Source organism: Uloborus diversus, chromosome 3 (genome assembly GCF_026930045.1).
Source record: "Uloborus diversus isolate 005 chromosome 3, Udiv.v.3.1, whole genome shotgun sequence".
NCBI lineage: Eukaryota > Metazoa > Arthropoda > Arachnida > Araneae > Uloboridae > Uloborus > Uloborus diversus.
Genome location: NC_072733.1, coordinates 85,533,296 through 85,551,564, shown reverse-complemented (window position 1 = coordinate 85,551,564; position 18,269 = coordinate 85,533,296). Strand labels below are relative to the sequence as shown.

Here is an 18,269-nt window from a genome sequence, read left to right as displayed (position 1 = left end):
TTATAACTACAATAATATGTTGCTTATTAGGATGTCTTACTTAGGAATATAGAATTGTAATCGTGTCTTCTAACGTTACCACGTTTTTGAAATTATTTAATGAACATTATGCATCAACTTTTTTTTCTTTGTAATGATTAAATGTTTAATTTATTTTACTGCATACAGTTCTTTAATTAATTTTACACATATATTTACTCTAGAAAAAGATACTTGCGCCGGGATGAAAACTGGCTTTTTTTTCTGATTAAAAATAGAAAAATAAATTCCGTGGACATCAATGAACGAAAACAGTATCTCTAAAAATGAAAGAAAAATGTATGAAAAGGAAGTTATGAATATTATATAAATAATTTTCACTTAATAATGAATTCAAGTGTTTTGATCAAGGTTCGAGCAACCGAGAATGAAATGTATTTTTAATGAGTGTTTACACTCCTTTTTCCTTTTTAGCGAACATAATTTTGCAATCTGCTAACTACAACAATCACTATGGAATCAACATAATAGGCGAAAGGAGTGGAAAATTTCTCTGTTTCAGTAAAAAAGGCAAGCTAATAACTAGGGTAAGTAATCATTTATTGCTTTGCACTATTGTTATTAAGTTAGGATACCAATGATGAATGTAGGAATTTTTTTACAGGATCTGCCTGAAATGCGAAATAAAAATAATAAAATCCGTACTGCTGATTAGTTATTTCAAAGCACGATTTTTTAAGAAAAATTATTATTATTTTAAATTCACGAAGAAAGTAGTCTTCCAATATTTTAAGAAAAAAAGCATTTTATTTCAGCATAACCGTAAAAGTTGACGAAGAATAATATTTGAATCACTGCTAAAAGAGGGTAAGCGCTAACGTGTCCATATAACACACATGCGTTTCGATATTAATTAATTAGGGTAAAATGAATATAAGATATTAGTTAATTAGGGTGAATGCTAACTTTCCACCTTCACCAATTTTAAGAACATACTTTTCAAACGTAGGCACCTTTTTCAAAGTATTTATCAAAAATAGTTGTTAGGAGTATATAGGACGAAACACATATAATGGCATTTTTTACCTCTGAGAAAACTTTTGTAATCAGTTTTTTTCTTGTTCACTTAAAACCTTCTGCTTTTATCTTCACTTTTCAAAGAGGAGCCATACGATGTTTGCGAATCTTTTGCTGTTGGGTGAAAATATTTTTAACTACCAGTGTAAATATAATCTCAGCTTCAATATGAGGTTTTTGCCATAAACCCAGTTATAGATATTCCAGACGGACGAGCTCGAAACAAGTGTGAAGCTGTGGTCACTGAAAGTAGTAATTTAGCTTTTTGGTATATGCTTGTAATTCAACCTTAGCACCGGCTTTGGCGCTGCGAATCGTAATTTTATAGGTTACTTATAATCTTAAACCATTCTTTGAATTTACGTATTGTGTTTTCATTGTTATCAAATTGTGGCTAACCACCATGTATTAAAATGGGAATTATTTCTATTATGTTGATATTATTCTGTTAAGCTATATGAACTAATTTATTTTTTATTCAACCTGAAAAGTCAAGTACATATCAATGGATTCTTTTGAAAAGCATTACTAAAGCAAACAAGTCATAAAAAGTGATCATAAGTGCATACATAAAAATATATTTGTTCAGACATATTTTCGGTTATGTTTTCACGACAAAATTAAGTTTTTGCACAAAATGTTTGAGCACGTAAAAGTTACATTCTCATTTTTTTTTAAAGTACATAAATAAATTATTAAAATCAAAGTAAAAATTCTTTTTTTTTCTTGTCTTCTAGTTTGCCTTTAAAATATCTTCAGATTCAATTACGATGAAGAAGCACAATTATAGCGCGCTTTGTTATGAATGTGTCACAAGTATCTCCACTCAAGTGTCACTCGCCGATTGGAGTAAAACTTAGCACGTCGCATCGGTAAAACACTTAAAAATAATTACCCCCCCCCCCCTTTTTTTAATTTTTTTAGGCTTCAAACACTTTTAACGGGTTGGAAATCACCCCTTAATATTGGATTATTGAGACTTAATTTAGAGGATAAAATATATTCTTTTACTTTTAAGTTTTCATTACACAAATTCAAACAATGATTAAAATTTCGAAAAACAAAATTTTTTTGAAAGTGAAATTCAAAAACAAATTTTGAATAAAATAAACTGAAATTCAAAACAATCTAAAAATTTTGACTTCAAGGTTAAACACACGCCATAAATCTAGGATCTTGAATTTACATTTGAACCTTGAATTCGTGATCGCCTATCCATAAAAACACTCGTTAGCCGTTTTGAAAGCAAAAGGTAATTGAATAATACTCAATTGAAGGAGTTGATCGTAAGGGATGGTTTATCTCTATAAATAGTATTTTCAAAAAAAAAAAAAAAAAATGTTCAAAAACACTTCAGCTTTGGCTTGTTTTCTTATTGCAAAATATTTTTTTTGAATGTTTAATCATTACTTGAATTTTTTTATTAAATCTTTACTAATAATAAAGCTGAAAGTCTCTCTGTCTGGATGTCTGAATGTCTGTAGGATGTCTGGATCTCTGTGATGCGCATAGCTCCTAGACCGTTCGACCGATTTTCATGAAATTCGGAACAAAGTTAGTTTGTAGTATGGGGGTATGCACCTCGAAGTGATTTTTCGAAAATTCGATTTTGTTCTTTTTCTATTTCAATTTTAAGAACATTTTCCGAAGCAAAATTATCATAAGATGGACGAGTAAATTACGAAATTATCATAACGTGGAATGGGAGAGCGAATGAACATAGCCAATTGGCGAGAAATTCGTCATTCATTATTTGTAAATATACAGGCGAAGCGAATGACCTTTTAATTTTCAACTACGGGCAAAGCCGTGCGGGTACCACAAGTTTAAAATAAAAGACTATATGTCATACATCAAAAAATATATTTCAATATTTAGGGGTAAATTTGTTTCATGGTGATAATTTAAAAAATACTAATACGTTTTTAAATTAATGTATTATTTTTTTTAAATAATTATAAAGGTTTAATAATTATAAATGTTCGATCGACGTGCAAAGTTCTACTCCTATCGGCGAGTGACACTTGGGTAGGATTTCTTGTCAGAATATAGGCAAATTTAAGCAAACGAGATTACTTGGTTACTAAATTTATTTTTTTTCTTGCAACCCGACAATCCATTTTTCTCTAAAAGATAATATAAGCAACATTAATTTCTTTCCTTTTATCTGACCCTTTTATTCTGCAACGAAATTTAACTATTATTTCTAATGAACAAAATGTATGTAGAATAAATGCGACTAACAAAACTAGGAAATGAAATAACATTACTTATCCATGCCGTACCATATTCGTTGTAAAAGTGGTCTGTCTCCATACTTTAAAAAGGCGTACTTATTTGATAAATGATATCAGATTTAGTTTTATCTTTTAGAATGAAAGCAAAGCAAATAACTTTTCAAAAGAAAAATATCTTATGACTAATATTGGTTGAGCATTTGTATTTGTTTTCTTGTTTTCTTTTGGAAAAATTTGCACAGGGCTTTATATAATAAGGCATAGTAAAATATTTTACTAGGAGTTACGAGAATTTTACAGAACGACATATATACACTTTACTCAAAATAATGGGTATTGTAATGAGAAGTAAATGCATATTTCTTTTAAAAGTTTTATAAAATTTCATATAAATACACGAAGTTTGTGTACTTCTAATTAATGCTGTTTAATAATGATGCTGCAGATAACGTTATTTATACCGATAAATACTGCATTAGATATTACCAGAAGATTACCCAAAGTTGTTGCATTAATGCCAAATCCTTTCATATTTCAAACCGAACTTAAGTTTAGAATTTGAAGCTAATAAAACATTAAATGACAGATTGAAGTGACGACAAGTTTATCAGAACATACAGATGAGGGATACATTTACAATGAGCTAGCTTTAAGTTTAAAAGATTCATCTAACAGAGGTGTAAAATGTATGTTTTAACTATAGGACTTTTTACCAAAGTGTAATCCGATACCTCGAACTATTGTTATTGTTTTATAATCAAGTGAGGAAAATCATAATTACGCTAAAAATTAGTTAACAGTGTCTACAATCACTTTGCGTATGTTTATGTTGTACCATGAACAATTTATCTGTGAAACATCTGGTGGAAAGATCGGAAAAAATGTAACCGCACTAGCTTACAAATCCGTGATTAGGCTCACTTTTCAGAGAGAAAAAAAGCGTGGTGGCCAATTGCGACACCATCTATAACTGTTAATCAACCCTTATGTCAGGCGAAAGATGGAGCAGGGACCCAACTGACAGGCTCTAGTAAGTATCAGCTATCGGATCTTAGTAACACCCGGCACATTAATAGGCAACAAGACGCCATCAAAGAACACGGAAGCAGCCACTTTTTCAAATTATACCTTCCCTTGCTGGGAATTTTTCGATAGTAATCCATATTGAGAATTATGCTTGTTATCAGGGGACGAATCGGGGGGTTTCAAATTATACTAACGTCTCCTTGTCCCGGAGATGCGCGACAGGTGCTAATTAGTGGCTTTCCCCCGGTTTTATTTGCTTATCATAAGAATGGTCCATAATCACCACTGGTGGTTCGGGGCTTCAGAGTATTATTTTTCTTCAATGGGTTTCCGATATTCGATGTTGAAGATTTATTGAGGGGAAGTTCTGATCGCATCTAAATAGCTAAATATGTAGCTTTTAGCATAACAGAGTCATCAGCTAAAGTTTCAGCTGTTGTCGGCAAGTGATGCTGTATTTAAATTAATCATATCTTCTATTCATAAACTGAAGCTTAATTTGTAGCAGGAATAGATTAGTTATACTATCTAAAGGATATGTATAAGAGCTATGGAGGTCATTTAACTCTCCCTTTACAATGTAAGACATCGCTAAACATCAAAATGAGTTAGTCACTCACTTGTAAGTCTTATATTACGTTTCTTGTTCTGTTTACGAGGATGTAGAGGTAATTTTAGAAAGTTTTATTTGCATCCAAATTTGAACAGATTACTATAAACCTTTTTATACTCAAGAATTGTCCCTTTTATTTATATATCAAATAGTAATTAAGATAAATTCAATTACTATAGGAAACGATTTCAAAGTCTCTTTCAGAAGAAAAAATAAGAGTTTGTCGACATCAGTAGTGTATTTGGCAGTACCAATCAATATTTCTGTAGCTCTTGGGCTTGGGTGCTAAGCTATAATCGTCTGAATCGAAAGCCCAGTCTGACGCTAGACTTTTAGTGAACTAGACGTTTTCCAAAAGATCTTGATACCCCATTTCTTCGACCCTGGGTTAATCAGTATGTCGACCTTAATCCTAAACTCTGGTTAGCTGCTAGGTAGTTACTCGTAGTTACGCTAACCACTACTCGACAATAGTGAAAAAAAGCAAATTTTTTTTTACTCCTCGCTTAAATTGATTATTGATACACAAAACTAAGACATGTACAATTTAGTTTACAATTTATTTTTTACGATAAAACACACTATTACAATTGTTATCAATACACTTTCACTCTGTTTTTAACATTTTTATACTTTAACTTGAGCCATTTTATTTGAGCCGTTCTTTATCAATGGTGATTTCTGTGTCCCTAATAATGAATAAGAATTTCAGTTTTTTTTTTTTTTTTTGGTACAGTATTAGCAACAGTATGGAGATACTGCGGTTACTAATTTAAGTATGAGTTTAGAAAATATTTCGAACGTTATTTTACCGTAAAACTATGATGATTCGGAAATTTAAAAAAAATTACATAGAGCAATACAAAATTAACATTCTTTATAATGAAAAAAATTGTGTTCTTAAAATCATGAGACATTTTCTTGTCTATTTGAAATATACTGCTCAATTTAGAAGAATAAATTTTGTAGTTGGATGCGGTGTATAATAGTCCTTGCTTGTTTAACAGAAAATTGAATAACTAGCTGTAACTTCTAAGTATAATCATTAACTAAAAACAGCCATGTTCAACATACTGAAAATCATGCGTGAAGTTAGTTTTGTCTATTTTTTCGAAATTTTTCCATGAGCTTTGATTTTCTTCAGAGAACGCTCTTCCCCACCAAAAAAAGTTAATCAAGATTACTTATTCATTTACAAATAAACTGCAATAGAAATAACACAGTCAATTGAATGGTCTGTTGCATTTTTTATGCGTCCAACGATTGTACCTCTATCTAGTTTTATATAGTAGGTCTCTTGTAGGAATTGAATAAGATCCTGGTAAATGTGCGTAATCCATAAATTTAATCTTACATAACGGAATAATACATAACTGAATTAGAAAAATATTTTACTAACATCATATTGACTGATATATTACTGACATCATATTGTTCTTCATTTTTACTGAAAAATAACGATAATTTCGTCAGAGACGAAATACGAAACTAAAAATTGTCCGCACAAGTTGTTCATTTATACTGATCTTTGCAATGTTGTAAAATCAAACATAGTTGAAATGAATGAACTTACCCGCTATGTGCAATTTCCCTACGTTTTCCATTGTACCGTAGTATTCATTCTCTCTGGGCTGTATATCTTTCTTGTATCATTGTATATGTTAGTAAAGAAGTTTAACCTATCGTAACAATGGTGCCCCATATCTTCATAGAGATTAGCAACTATGCCACGACAAAACTGGTAAGGAGTAGGTCCAAAATTTTATCTGCAATGTTCCGCTGATTATCTCTATTTGAGGAAAAATTCTCTTTGCGGTTCAAACATACCCGTAATGAGCTTGCTTTTTGGTAAACGCCTCTGTTACGCCTTGCGTTACAATAGTCATTAGTGGTTGACATAGCTCTTTTCAAGAGGAATATTGCCAGATAATCAAGAAACACAGAAATGTCGATAGAGCACCTAATCAGACAATTTATGTTCTTTAATTTACAGCATTTGTTCATTACTGTTACTCATTGAGAATCTACTGCTTTCAGAATTACGAAATATACAATATTAGTTACTCTAAGCATCTGCAAGAAAATAATATCAGTTCCTTAACTCAAGATGAATTATTATAATGCTACTAAAATTTAAATTTTATGATAAAATTTAATTGCTTACTTATAAATTGATACATTTTTTGTTTAAATAAAATATTTATAGTAACATTAACTTTGAAATAATGAAGCAATACCATAAACGGGTAGTCAAACAAATCAGTAAAATCATGTCTGGCAAATGAAATGAAATAATTGAGTAATTCTTAGTAAAGTTTGTTAAGGAATCATGAACAGGTCCACAGTGGTATAATGTAAGTAGGATTTTCAATTTGCTTTTGCATGTGGCATGACTTAGTTATGATTTTAAAAAATGCCAAGTTAAGCATTTTATAATTCGGTTATGATCGTCTTGTAGAAACTAGACGTGTAAGTATACATGTCTTAGTGTTGTAAGATATGAAAAATTTCCTGCGCAAATAATCATGGATGCTACTATGCTCTTGTAAAGGTTGGTGATTTTTGTTTTTCCTTGCTTTCAATTCAAGATAATTGAGCTTTCAGATCTATCATTTCTTGTTGAAGTTTGTACAAAATGTGGAAACATATTTTGACTTTTTGTTACAGCTGCAAAATATCCACACAATTCTTCAAATTAATATTTTTGTAGGAATCAATGCCAAATTCGATACTGTTGTTTAAGTAGTCGATGCGAACAGAGTGATTCAGAGCGATTGTTTAGTAAACTACATTTTGTTTAGCCATACGATAAAAATTAAGGCGACATATAGAAACAGACGGTCGCAAACGCAATACTGAAAGAAAAACGTGAAAAGTATAGAAAATAAAATTTAAAAGCCCTAAGAAAAACGCTCTTTTTTCTTTTAAAACGCAAAAAAAAAAAAAAGAAAAGAAAAGAAAAAAGAAAAGACCGCCGCAAACGTAACAGTACTTATGTTTTGACCTCAAAACTGGAATAAAAAATTTAAAAAAGAAAATTGATTTTGAAAATAATCCTTTCTTTTATGTAAATCTACGGTACAGTACAATGAGAATTATTTAAGTTTTGTTCAATTTCTCTTATATTTAACTCCCCCCCCCCCCCCCCTCGCCACAAAAGTAGAGGGACAGCTTTTGATGTTGTCGTATTATTATAAGGATTAATTTTTTTGGTTCCTAATTATTGTGTTAGCTGATATAAACTTATACTCATGCAGTTTCTTAAATCTAAAAATGTACCAACCTGAAAAATCACAAAAACCATTTTGCTCAGAAAAAGTTGATTTATAGAAAAGATTTTATATTTTAGTTATGCAATCGAAGCTTAGTGTGTAAATAAATAAACGGTGATGACAACTAAAAAGAACCCTATGCAAAATAATTCAATTAATAGAAGATCAAAAAAAAAAAAGTTAGAATTTGAAGGATAAGAAAATTGAATCGTTTTCAGAGCACTGTAACTGAGAAAAGAACACTGTATGAAGCAAACTAGGGTTTCCAATCCCGCGCCAATTTCGGGATCTTCAAAAAATAGAAAAAGTTGTGCATTTTAGGAAGGACTGCTTTTATTACTTGAATTAGTAATTTTTTTTTTTTTTTTTTGAATTCCGTACACCAATTGAAGAGCACTACAAAGTCGAATTCCAATTAGTAATTATTGTTTGGTACGCAAATGTGTGCCCTAAAAAGGTCCAAAGCATCTTAACAAAGCATCGCTAGTACAGGATGAGAAAGGACTTTTGCTCAACTTGACGAAAACACGTGCTGTGGCTCCACCTGCTCCACTTTTGCAAAAGATCCCCATTATCTTTATCATGTTCTGCAATAGATTTTTCTACTCTTATGCTTAGTCCCCCCCCCCCCAAAAAACTGCAAATTTCGAATAAAAACGATGGGTATGTATGTTTTGCTGTATACAGTTTAACTTGCCATTAAGAATACCATTGTTGTTTCATAAACGTTGGTCATTTAATCAGTGAATTTGGTTCATTACTGCAAGGGGTGAGTGCTACTTGGTTTGACCAAGTCGTAGGCTCGGTAAAAGTTTTTGGATAATTTCGCTAATTTTACCTCTCATTTTAAAGAAACATTCAAAAACTTCAGCAGCTTAACTTACTGCACTGTCATACGAGTTATCCTATGTTTCATCCAAGTTTCTCTCACCTCTCTTAGAGTCCTGCCGAATATATAAATAATGGCAGGTTTTACATTGCTTTCTTCTTTGTAGAAAAATATTGTGCCCTTTAAGTTAAAGGTTTTGAGTGCATTCCTTAAGCTTACAAAATTTCTCCAATATTACATTGAGATTATCCCAGTGGTTTTCGCAATCTCTCTATTTTTTCTAAACCGTAATTTTCTGGAATTTAAATTTTAGTGATATTTTAGAAAATGTTTTTAAATTATACACATATTCGCAATTGCTGAACGTATGAAAACTAAATCCTCCCATATAAGAATACCAATTCAATTTCCGAAAAATAAATTCAATTTTTATTGTGTTCTTAAATGGTAAATCCATCGTTCATCATATGAGACACAAAGCTTTTTTTGAGTTCGTCAAACTTCAGATGATGCTCGTGAAAATAGTCATTTTATGAGTGGCAAAAGTTGAAATACATTTACATGGAAAAAAGTCACGGGATTTGGCTCTCAATCCCGAGGGATCAATCCCGCTAAATATGATGCGAAATCCCGCAGGATTTGCGATCGGGATTTCGGGATTGAAAACCCTAAAGCAAACGTTATCTTTGAGCAGAAACAAAATGAGGGAGAGTAGTGTAGGTGACACGCAAATCGCACAATATATTGCAAACAAGTGTTTTGGGAAATAAGAAATGAAAAGTTATGCTTTGGGGTTTTAAGGAAATGCTTTATTATTATTTTTATTAATCAATTTATTTATTTTTAAAAAAAGCACTTTTACGTCGAAAGAGGGGTGCTGCTTTGTAACCGTGAAAGTGTTTTGGGAAATAAGGAATGAAAAGTTCTGTTTTGAGGTTTCAAGGAAATGTTTTATTATTATTATTATTATTTATCAGTCTATTTATTTAAAAAAAGCATTTTTACGTTGAAAGAGGGGTTTTTGTAACTCCATAAGCGAGCGTTTAATATGTTTTACAATGTATGGGTCACAATGTTGTTTCTTCTCTTTTAATAAAAGTATATTTTCAGAAAAATAAGATAAGCAATAATAGAAAGTAAGTTTTTGAAATCAATTTTTATTTAAATATATATATATATATATATATATATATATATATATATATATATTATATATATATATATATATATATATATATATATATATATATATATATATATATATATATATATATATATATATATATACATATATATACATAAATTACAAAAAAAATATGTAGCAAATGTTACCTTTCAGAGGAAATAAGTGAGGGACAGCAGCATAGTGACACATACGTTGCAAGATGTATTTGGGACTATTGTTTCGTTAACTGAAAAATAGGAAGTTATGATTTTGGATTTCAAGAATAAATTTAAAAAAAAAATACTCCTCACATTTAAAAAAAGGCACATTGTAAACCCGAAATACGAGCATTTAATATATACAGTGGCTCCCAAAAGTGTTCGTACACCTTGAAATTTTTTAGTAAAACCAAAATAACGCGAAACTTCACATCATTCCTATGTCATTCTAAATACAACCCAGTAGTTTTTTAAAAATATTGACGGATCTTCTTTTCGAAATGGGTCAAGAAACGAAGAGACAGTGAAATAACACGCCACAAAAGTCATCGTACTCTCAAATATTTTCGAATACATTCATAATTAAAATTATTATATGCCGTTTATTTAATATTTTTGCATTGTATTGACCCTTAAAAGTCATTTGACTTTAATTTTTTGTTTATGTATTCCTTAATATTGTGCTTATTACTTTAAAATGGCTGGTATTCGTAAAAAACAACAAACACTATTCGAAATTTGATTTTTTTTTCACGGTAGCGGTAAATTGGTTTAAAATGTCTCAAAATTAGATAATTTATACCGTTCCATTGTAAAGTGCTGGATAAAATGCTTTAAAGAAAAGAATCGGACTGAAAACAAGGTAAGAAAAGGTCAACTGGCAAAGTTAACAAAGCGTGATCGGAGATTTAAAGTTAAAAAAATTATGAAAATTACACATTTGAGTGCTGTAAATGTTTCTGCAGAGTTAAATGAAAAATTTTACATTTAGTTTTCACCTAAAATTGTTCACCAAGTGCTCTGATTAGCTGGATTAAATGGACGTCTTCCCGCAGAAATTTTCTTGGTCGTGAGAAAAACAGAAAGCTTACGCTTTTCGTCGCAAAATCAATGATAAATAAGCTCAAAACGTTTTACAATTACGTCTTACTTACAGATAAAAATTAATTCAACATTTTTGGTTAAATTGTTGTACAATTGTAAGTAGAAGAAAAAAATTTGAAACCTAATCTTAAGAACTTTGTTGGATCAGTTAATCAGGACGGTGGAGGTGTTATAGTGTGAGGGTGCATATCAGCATCAGGAATTGGTAGTTTGGAATTTTTTATGAAATAATGAATCATACCATTCCTTTAAATTTTTTAAAACCTAATTTTGAACTCTTAGCCAAAAATTTGGTTATTGGAAACAACTTTGCTATTTTATCAAGATAACGATAAGAAGCTCGCAGTTTTCAACTTTTGCGTCTAGTGCCTCAAAAATTGTCCTAAAGTTTAGAAAATACCCCCTCAATCTCCAGATTTGAGCTTAATGCAACATATTTAGAGATATCTGGTGGCTAGATTACGAAAATACGGCTTTGAAACGAAAATAGAGCTAGAAACAATAAGACTCAAAGTGTGGTTGAACACTTACTCAGAAATTACGCAAAGAAAAGAAAGAAAAAAGAATAAAATTTATTCCCAGGCGTTTAAAAGGTGTTGTTGATACTGCATGATATTCTACTAAATAATAGCTTAATAAAAAGTTAGATTATTCAATAATATGTAGACATTTTTAAAAGTGTGCGAAGACTTTTGTGAGATAAAATTTCCGGCACTTTTTGGTGTTTATTTTTAAAAAATTAAGTTTTAATATTTTTAAAAACTTTTCATGTAGTTTTGTTGAAAATTGATCATAGATCTTATAATTAAATACCCATTCCGAAATATTAGTTCTAACCAATGGATAGGGGCCAATTTCGCTAAAGTCGTAGGTGTACGAATACTTTTGAGAGCCACTGTAATTTACAATGTAAGAGTAATAACGATTTTTTTTCTTTCCGGTAATAAAAGCGTTCTCATAAAAATAAGAAAAGCATGAGCAAAGTGAAGTGCATGGATTTAATTTGTGTAAACAATTTATGTTTAAATAGCAGGATTTAAAACGTAAATTAAATATTTATCGCAAGAATTTATAAGGTTTTTGTCGGGTTTGTAAAATTTCATCAGTTTCATTGCTTTAGATAAAGAGCTAACTGTACCTGAACAGCAACAAATTGCTCTTACTTTTCATTATTTCAGCTTATCCTCTATACTGACGACAATCTGAAATTCTTGTTTTTCTATAAAACTGCGATTATAGCAATTTGGGACTAATTTATTAACAATTACTACGCTTATTTGCACCGTTTTTCTCCGTTTTTGATTGAAACTAATGTTACGGAAAATAATTGTAAATGCTCTTAAATGTTAAAAACGATCCCATATTTAGGTATGAACACACCCTTTTGATTTAAATATTTTCAATTGATCATTCAACGACGAAATACATAAAAAGAAAATAAGTACAAAAAATTTATTGTATTCCATCGGGAATAAAATGGGTAGTCTTTACTTTGATTCCATATGAATCAGAATGACAGTTATTTTATAGGTATAAACTTAGAGAGCGATTTGTGGTTGTCGATATGACAGAGCTACAGGAGCTTCAAAAATTACCAATAAATTATGCTCGGAAGGGAAGACATTTAACTCGTGTTCCCTTTTTCCTAGGTAACACTCAAAAGGTGTTTCAGAGTCTTTAGACCAGTAATTCTCAACCGGAGTGTTGCGACTCCATAGGAGGTTGTGATAGCCAGAAGAAGGAAAAATAAAAAAGAGAAACACCAAATTGTAGATTTTCTTTCTTAAAGTTTGCTGGCCTTGTATTCTTTGACTCGTCCCTTTTCTTTTTTTTTTGCTTTTCTATGACTCAAAAAATAAATGTCGCATACCGATGGCATTTTGGAATCCTTTTACTAATTTTATTTTAGGAAAAGTACCTAAAAAGTTGCTAAAAAACAATTTTTGTTTCAAATAGCTGATTTTATCTTATAAGGAAACATAGTATATAAGTAGATTTTATTCCGGTTTCTTAAACATTTCTCAGGGTCTATTTACGACTTATACGCATACATAAAAGTTTCGACTTGAAACCCTTAATATACAAACCTTTCAATACATAAATTAAAGAGGCTGTTTAACTAACTATACAAAACAATGACTAATCTATGCGTTATGGCAAATGCGCATTGAGCGATCATGTATTAATAAGGTAATCATGAGTTGAATAAGCTGATGATACTGAATATTATGGTGATATGTAGTTAAAACATTTTTTCTTTTGAAAGAGGTTTTCGAGATAACAGAAAAAACAATTTATTTTGTTAAAAAATTCGAATCTGTTGTTTTATAGAAGAAATATTTTATTGCATCATTTGTTCTGGAAATGACATCATTTTGTGAAAAAGTAGTTCTGAAACATTGCCTCATGCTGCTTTTATGGCAATCAATATAACATTCGACAATTTTAAGGAAGCAATTTACCCAGTAAAATACCACATATTTTCGATGCAAAAAACATTTTGTCTATCTATACAAGCAGATTTTTGTTTGTTGGACCCTAGAAAAGAAATATTGTGCTGAATTCTCTAGCTACAGCTCTATAAGGGTCATTCTTCAAAAAGTGTAACTTTTCTGTAAGCTTTTTACTTTCATCAAAAATATATCTATTTAAACTCGCCAACATTTTTTTAAAAAATAATTTTCATTTTAATATATTTTTGGTTTAAAATATGCAAATTTTCACCTCCGTGGCATGTCACCCACCTAGTGTGGTTATGCTGCTTAATAACTTGTATAATTAAAAGCATATATTTATTTATTTATTATTCCTTTCACTCACAAGTGTCTCAAAAACTAATTGGTTAAATGTTTTTAATTGTTTAATATTGTGTTTTAGTTTGTTTTACTAGGATAAGGAATCATGTCACATTATAAATTCTCACCTCCGTTACCTAAACACAAAACGCCATTTCTCATTAACTCGTGGCAGTAATGACATCACATTTTATTTTCCATGATACAAAGAAGCCCCCTTGTTTGTTTTCAGCCATAAAGAAGTTGTGAGATTTTTGTCGAAAAACAAGAAGATAGATTTTGCTTTAAAAACTTACTGTGGTTCTTCTGACTTCTCACCTCCGTGAACTTAAACTTCAGTTATGTAAATTAAGGTAAAAAAGAAATGAATTTGTGCTAACAAAAGATACCGTCAAAATTGCGTGAATTCTTCAAAAATTGAACAAAAGTATTTATGAATATTAATGGAAATGAAACTGAATATCTAAAAGACAACATCTCAGCGTACTTATACCTAAAATTTAGATCTTCCAAAAATCTATTCAAGCTTTTCACCGCACAAATCGAAACTTGTAATTTTTTTTTTTGAATAGAAATCGCCTTTTCTCCATCAACCACTTGCCGCATTTGCTTAATCCAGCATCGTTTGACTTCAACTTATTATGTCGAGTGCAGTATTTAGTTACTTAAAATTAGGCATGTTTTAATTTTTAATGTTTTATAGAATTTATGAAGTTCATCTGGGACAATGTGAAATAGTTTGTTTCATTTATTTATTCATTCATCATACATTTATGTATTCACTCATAAATTAATTTGCATTTCTTCATTTATTCATCCACTTATTTCTTCAATCATTCACTTATTTCTCCAATCATTCATCTATTTCCTAATTCATTTGCTATTTTATTCACTCATTGGCCCATGTATGGGTAAAAATGATAATATTCTGTTTTTGTTTAATACTACAAATTTTCTGCCAAAATTGAAAAATAAAGTGTGAATGTAAGTTTTGTTTCCGAATATTTTCTTCTTGCCTTTGGTACTGTTATTTTCAAAACAAAAATCTATCTTTTTCCTTTAAAAAAAATTAAATTATTTCAATTATTTTACTTTGTCCCACAAGTATTTTAGTCATGAGTGCTTGAAAAGGATTTTAATTAGATTAAAGAAATCGACGGTCAGAGAGTGCTTTATTGTAAAGAGCTTGATTTTTTATTAGTGATATGTGCCTAATGCTTCCTATTTTTCTTTCTTCACATTGTTTCTTTTTACTCCTATAATAAAAAGTAAAATAAAAAAAGGATCGTAAAAACGGAAAAAAATAAATTTTCGTTCCTCTGCCATAAATACTTTTAGCAAAAAAACTCACTGCTCTCACTCTACCTGTCCCTTGTCTTAAAAAGGAAAAAGAAAAAAAGAAAAATCTTCATTACTTACAAGCAACGTCAACTTGGGGGCGAAATTTAGGGCCAAAATTAACTTCGCAGGCATTTTATCTTCAAAGACTCTCGATTTTAGTAGTTTAGTGCGCGCATTTAGCAATAGTTTCTTTTAGTACTGAATCTTTGGAATAACTCTCTTGAGTTCCTTCGGAGGAAAATACGTCCTCTATGTCAATGAAAAATTACCGATAGAAATCTTTCTTCCAGTTTTGACGTAAAAATAAAGATCATGATTTTGTCGGAATAAGTAAACGTCTAATTTTGAGAGGAATTAGAAGTAATTTAATGAACAGTAATTAGATGAATGCCACTAATCGTGACGTCGATTAAACAAGACCATCTTTGTTGGAGAGAAATTAACTGGAAGAGGTTAATTCCAGGAAGCGAATATCAATTGTCTGGGGTGAAGTAGATCTGAGGAACTGCGGGTGGTACTACAGTAATAAGTAAGTAGATGTGCGACAAATGATTAGTGTCTAGGATATAACGTTATAATAAATTAATAACGTTATTTCATTACTGTTAATACAGGATTTACTACTGTTGGTATAGGTCGGTTCTTTCCATAAGTTTTTTTATGATCTCATTCTCGTAAGTGAGAATTTCTCTGCGAAATCTGATTTAGACGTATTAACTATTAATATGATAAATTTCATACGAATTATCTTTAAGACGAGGATAAATGAGGGGGAGGGCTGCTTCAATCAGATGCAGATGGACATAAATAGAATTAAATATTGATAGAGTTTTCTGATTTAGAGGTCAGTTATTGCGTCTGAAAAATCTTATAGCTATATATTTTTCTTAAAATATGGTAAAATTAACGAAGTTTGCCTAGACTTGTTTTTATAAGGAAATATATATAAGGGTATATCCACGGTGACTGACGTTACAATTTGACTCTATTTTTAACTTATAAATTCAGCACTGTCTTGAAATTAAATTTGTTTCTTCTGAAATTGATCTAAAATATCATGATATGGTACATCATTGCCCCCACACTTGTTTTCAGACTTGAGGGAAAACATTTTGTATGAAATAAAGGGCAATAAAAAAAACGTGACTGTTGCTACGCAGAAGAGACATTGAGAAAAGTAACTAATGTATAATTTGAAATTCTCTTCAAACTAATAACGTAAAACCTAAACAGATTTCTTCCCCTTAAAATAGAGATTTTAGACTTGATGAAAACACTTTGTTTTTTGAAATAACGTAAAAACTAAAAGTATAAAAATTATTTAACACCCGTGACTGATGATACAAAGATTTTGTGACTGATGTTACATTTACAACAAATTGCTGTAATTATAAATTATTTCTCCTTGAAAATAAAATTAGCATTTAAAATTGTAAAATTGTGTTTAAAACACTAGAAAAGTTCATTTATAAAGTTTTAAAAGTTATATTTTTGATGTATTTCACAAAATAAAAAGTCAGCTTGCCTTTACTACATCTAGTGTGCTAAATATTTTAACCTTTCTCATGTGAATAATAAATTTTCTCCACATTGACAGGCTATTTCCAATGTTTTACTGCTTGAATCTTGACAGTTACTAAATACTCCTAGTTTTCAGTTTCAATGCATCTAACTTCTCGTGATACAATTGTTTGTCATATTCTTCAAGAATCCGTTCTCCATTTGCAGTCAACAATTTCGGAACATGGTCTGCTGGAAGTGGTTCCCTCCTTTACTGTAAAAAAACAGGGTCGTTGCTAAACACCTAATACAGATTTCGAATTAAAAAAAAAAAGTATCACTCGAATATAACTCTTTATCACATGATTGCAAGTCGGATGGTGATAGCTCTGAAATTTGCATCAAGCTGTGACATTTAGAAATATTTCTGCATCGATGATATAGCACTTTTATTCAAACGTACTGCATGAAGAACTAGGAGTATCTGTTTATCAAATTTCATGCCAGACATTTTTTACAGCAGCTGTTTTCTTTTGTGAAGATGCGCTTTGAATGACATATTTTACCAAGGTTTCATTATTTTAAAGTGAGTCAATGCAGCTGCTAATTTAAACCTGGGACTTCAATACTTTAAATGTGTTCTATACTTGTTCTATTTCTTCACCTAATTTCTCTTTTTAATTTTATTCTAAACCAACTTTGGTAATTATGCTAGATTTTTATAACTTATTTTATTTATTTTTTATCATCCACTCTTTTTAGTTTCTACTTTGTTCTACTTTTTGTGATTTTCATGTTTTCCTTTATTTCTTAATTTATATCGCCTCTTTTTTGACCTTCCTGCAGTAGTCAATGCTATTTGTGCAATTTGTTTGAAATTTATTAACGAAAACAGAAATGTGACTGATGTTACATACTTTAAATAAGTTTTAAATAATTAAATTCAACTATTTCTAAATATTTAAGGGGTTAATACTAAAGATATCATCATAAATGAAAAGAATATGACAGTTTATAAACTTGGGTTTGTTTTTGTTTAAGCAATGCAAACTTTTATACAATTTTGTGACTGATGTTACATTAGTATGAGACCTAGTTTAAAAACATTTGCTACAAGACAATTATAACAGTTCAAAGTTTCTTTGTTGGTCTAATCTCTTCCTAGATAAACCACATTTCAAGAAAAAATAAGATTGTAGACATAGCAATTAATTTCCTAAGTGAAAAAAAAGAGTAACTTTTAGAATCGTTAATGCAACGGCACATGGGCACTGAGAAGTGTTGTCAAAATTTGCCTATAAAACTTATTAAAAATGTGCTGATAACTTTTTT

General features: G+C 30.2%; 1 long non-coding RNA gene across 1 annotated transcript in view; it reads right to left on the bottom strand.

The window, feature by feature from the left end:
- The window catches only part of LOC129218360 (uncharacterized), a 44,810-nt gene extending 38,104 nt beyond the window's left edge, over window positions 1–6,706 (bottom strand). Inside the window, exon 1 of the long non-coding RNA XR_008580317.1 lies at window positions 6,506–6,706. This is a non-coding gene — a long non-coding RNA (uncharacterized LOC129218360). The remainder of the gene's footprint in view (window positions 1–6,505) is intronic.
- Between the last annotated feature and the right edge of the window lie 11,563 nt (window positions 6,707–18,269).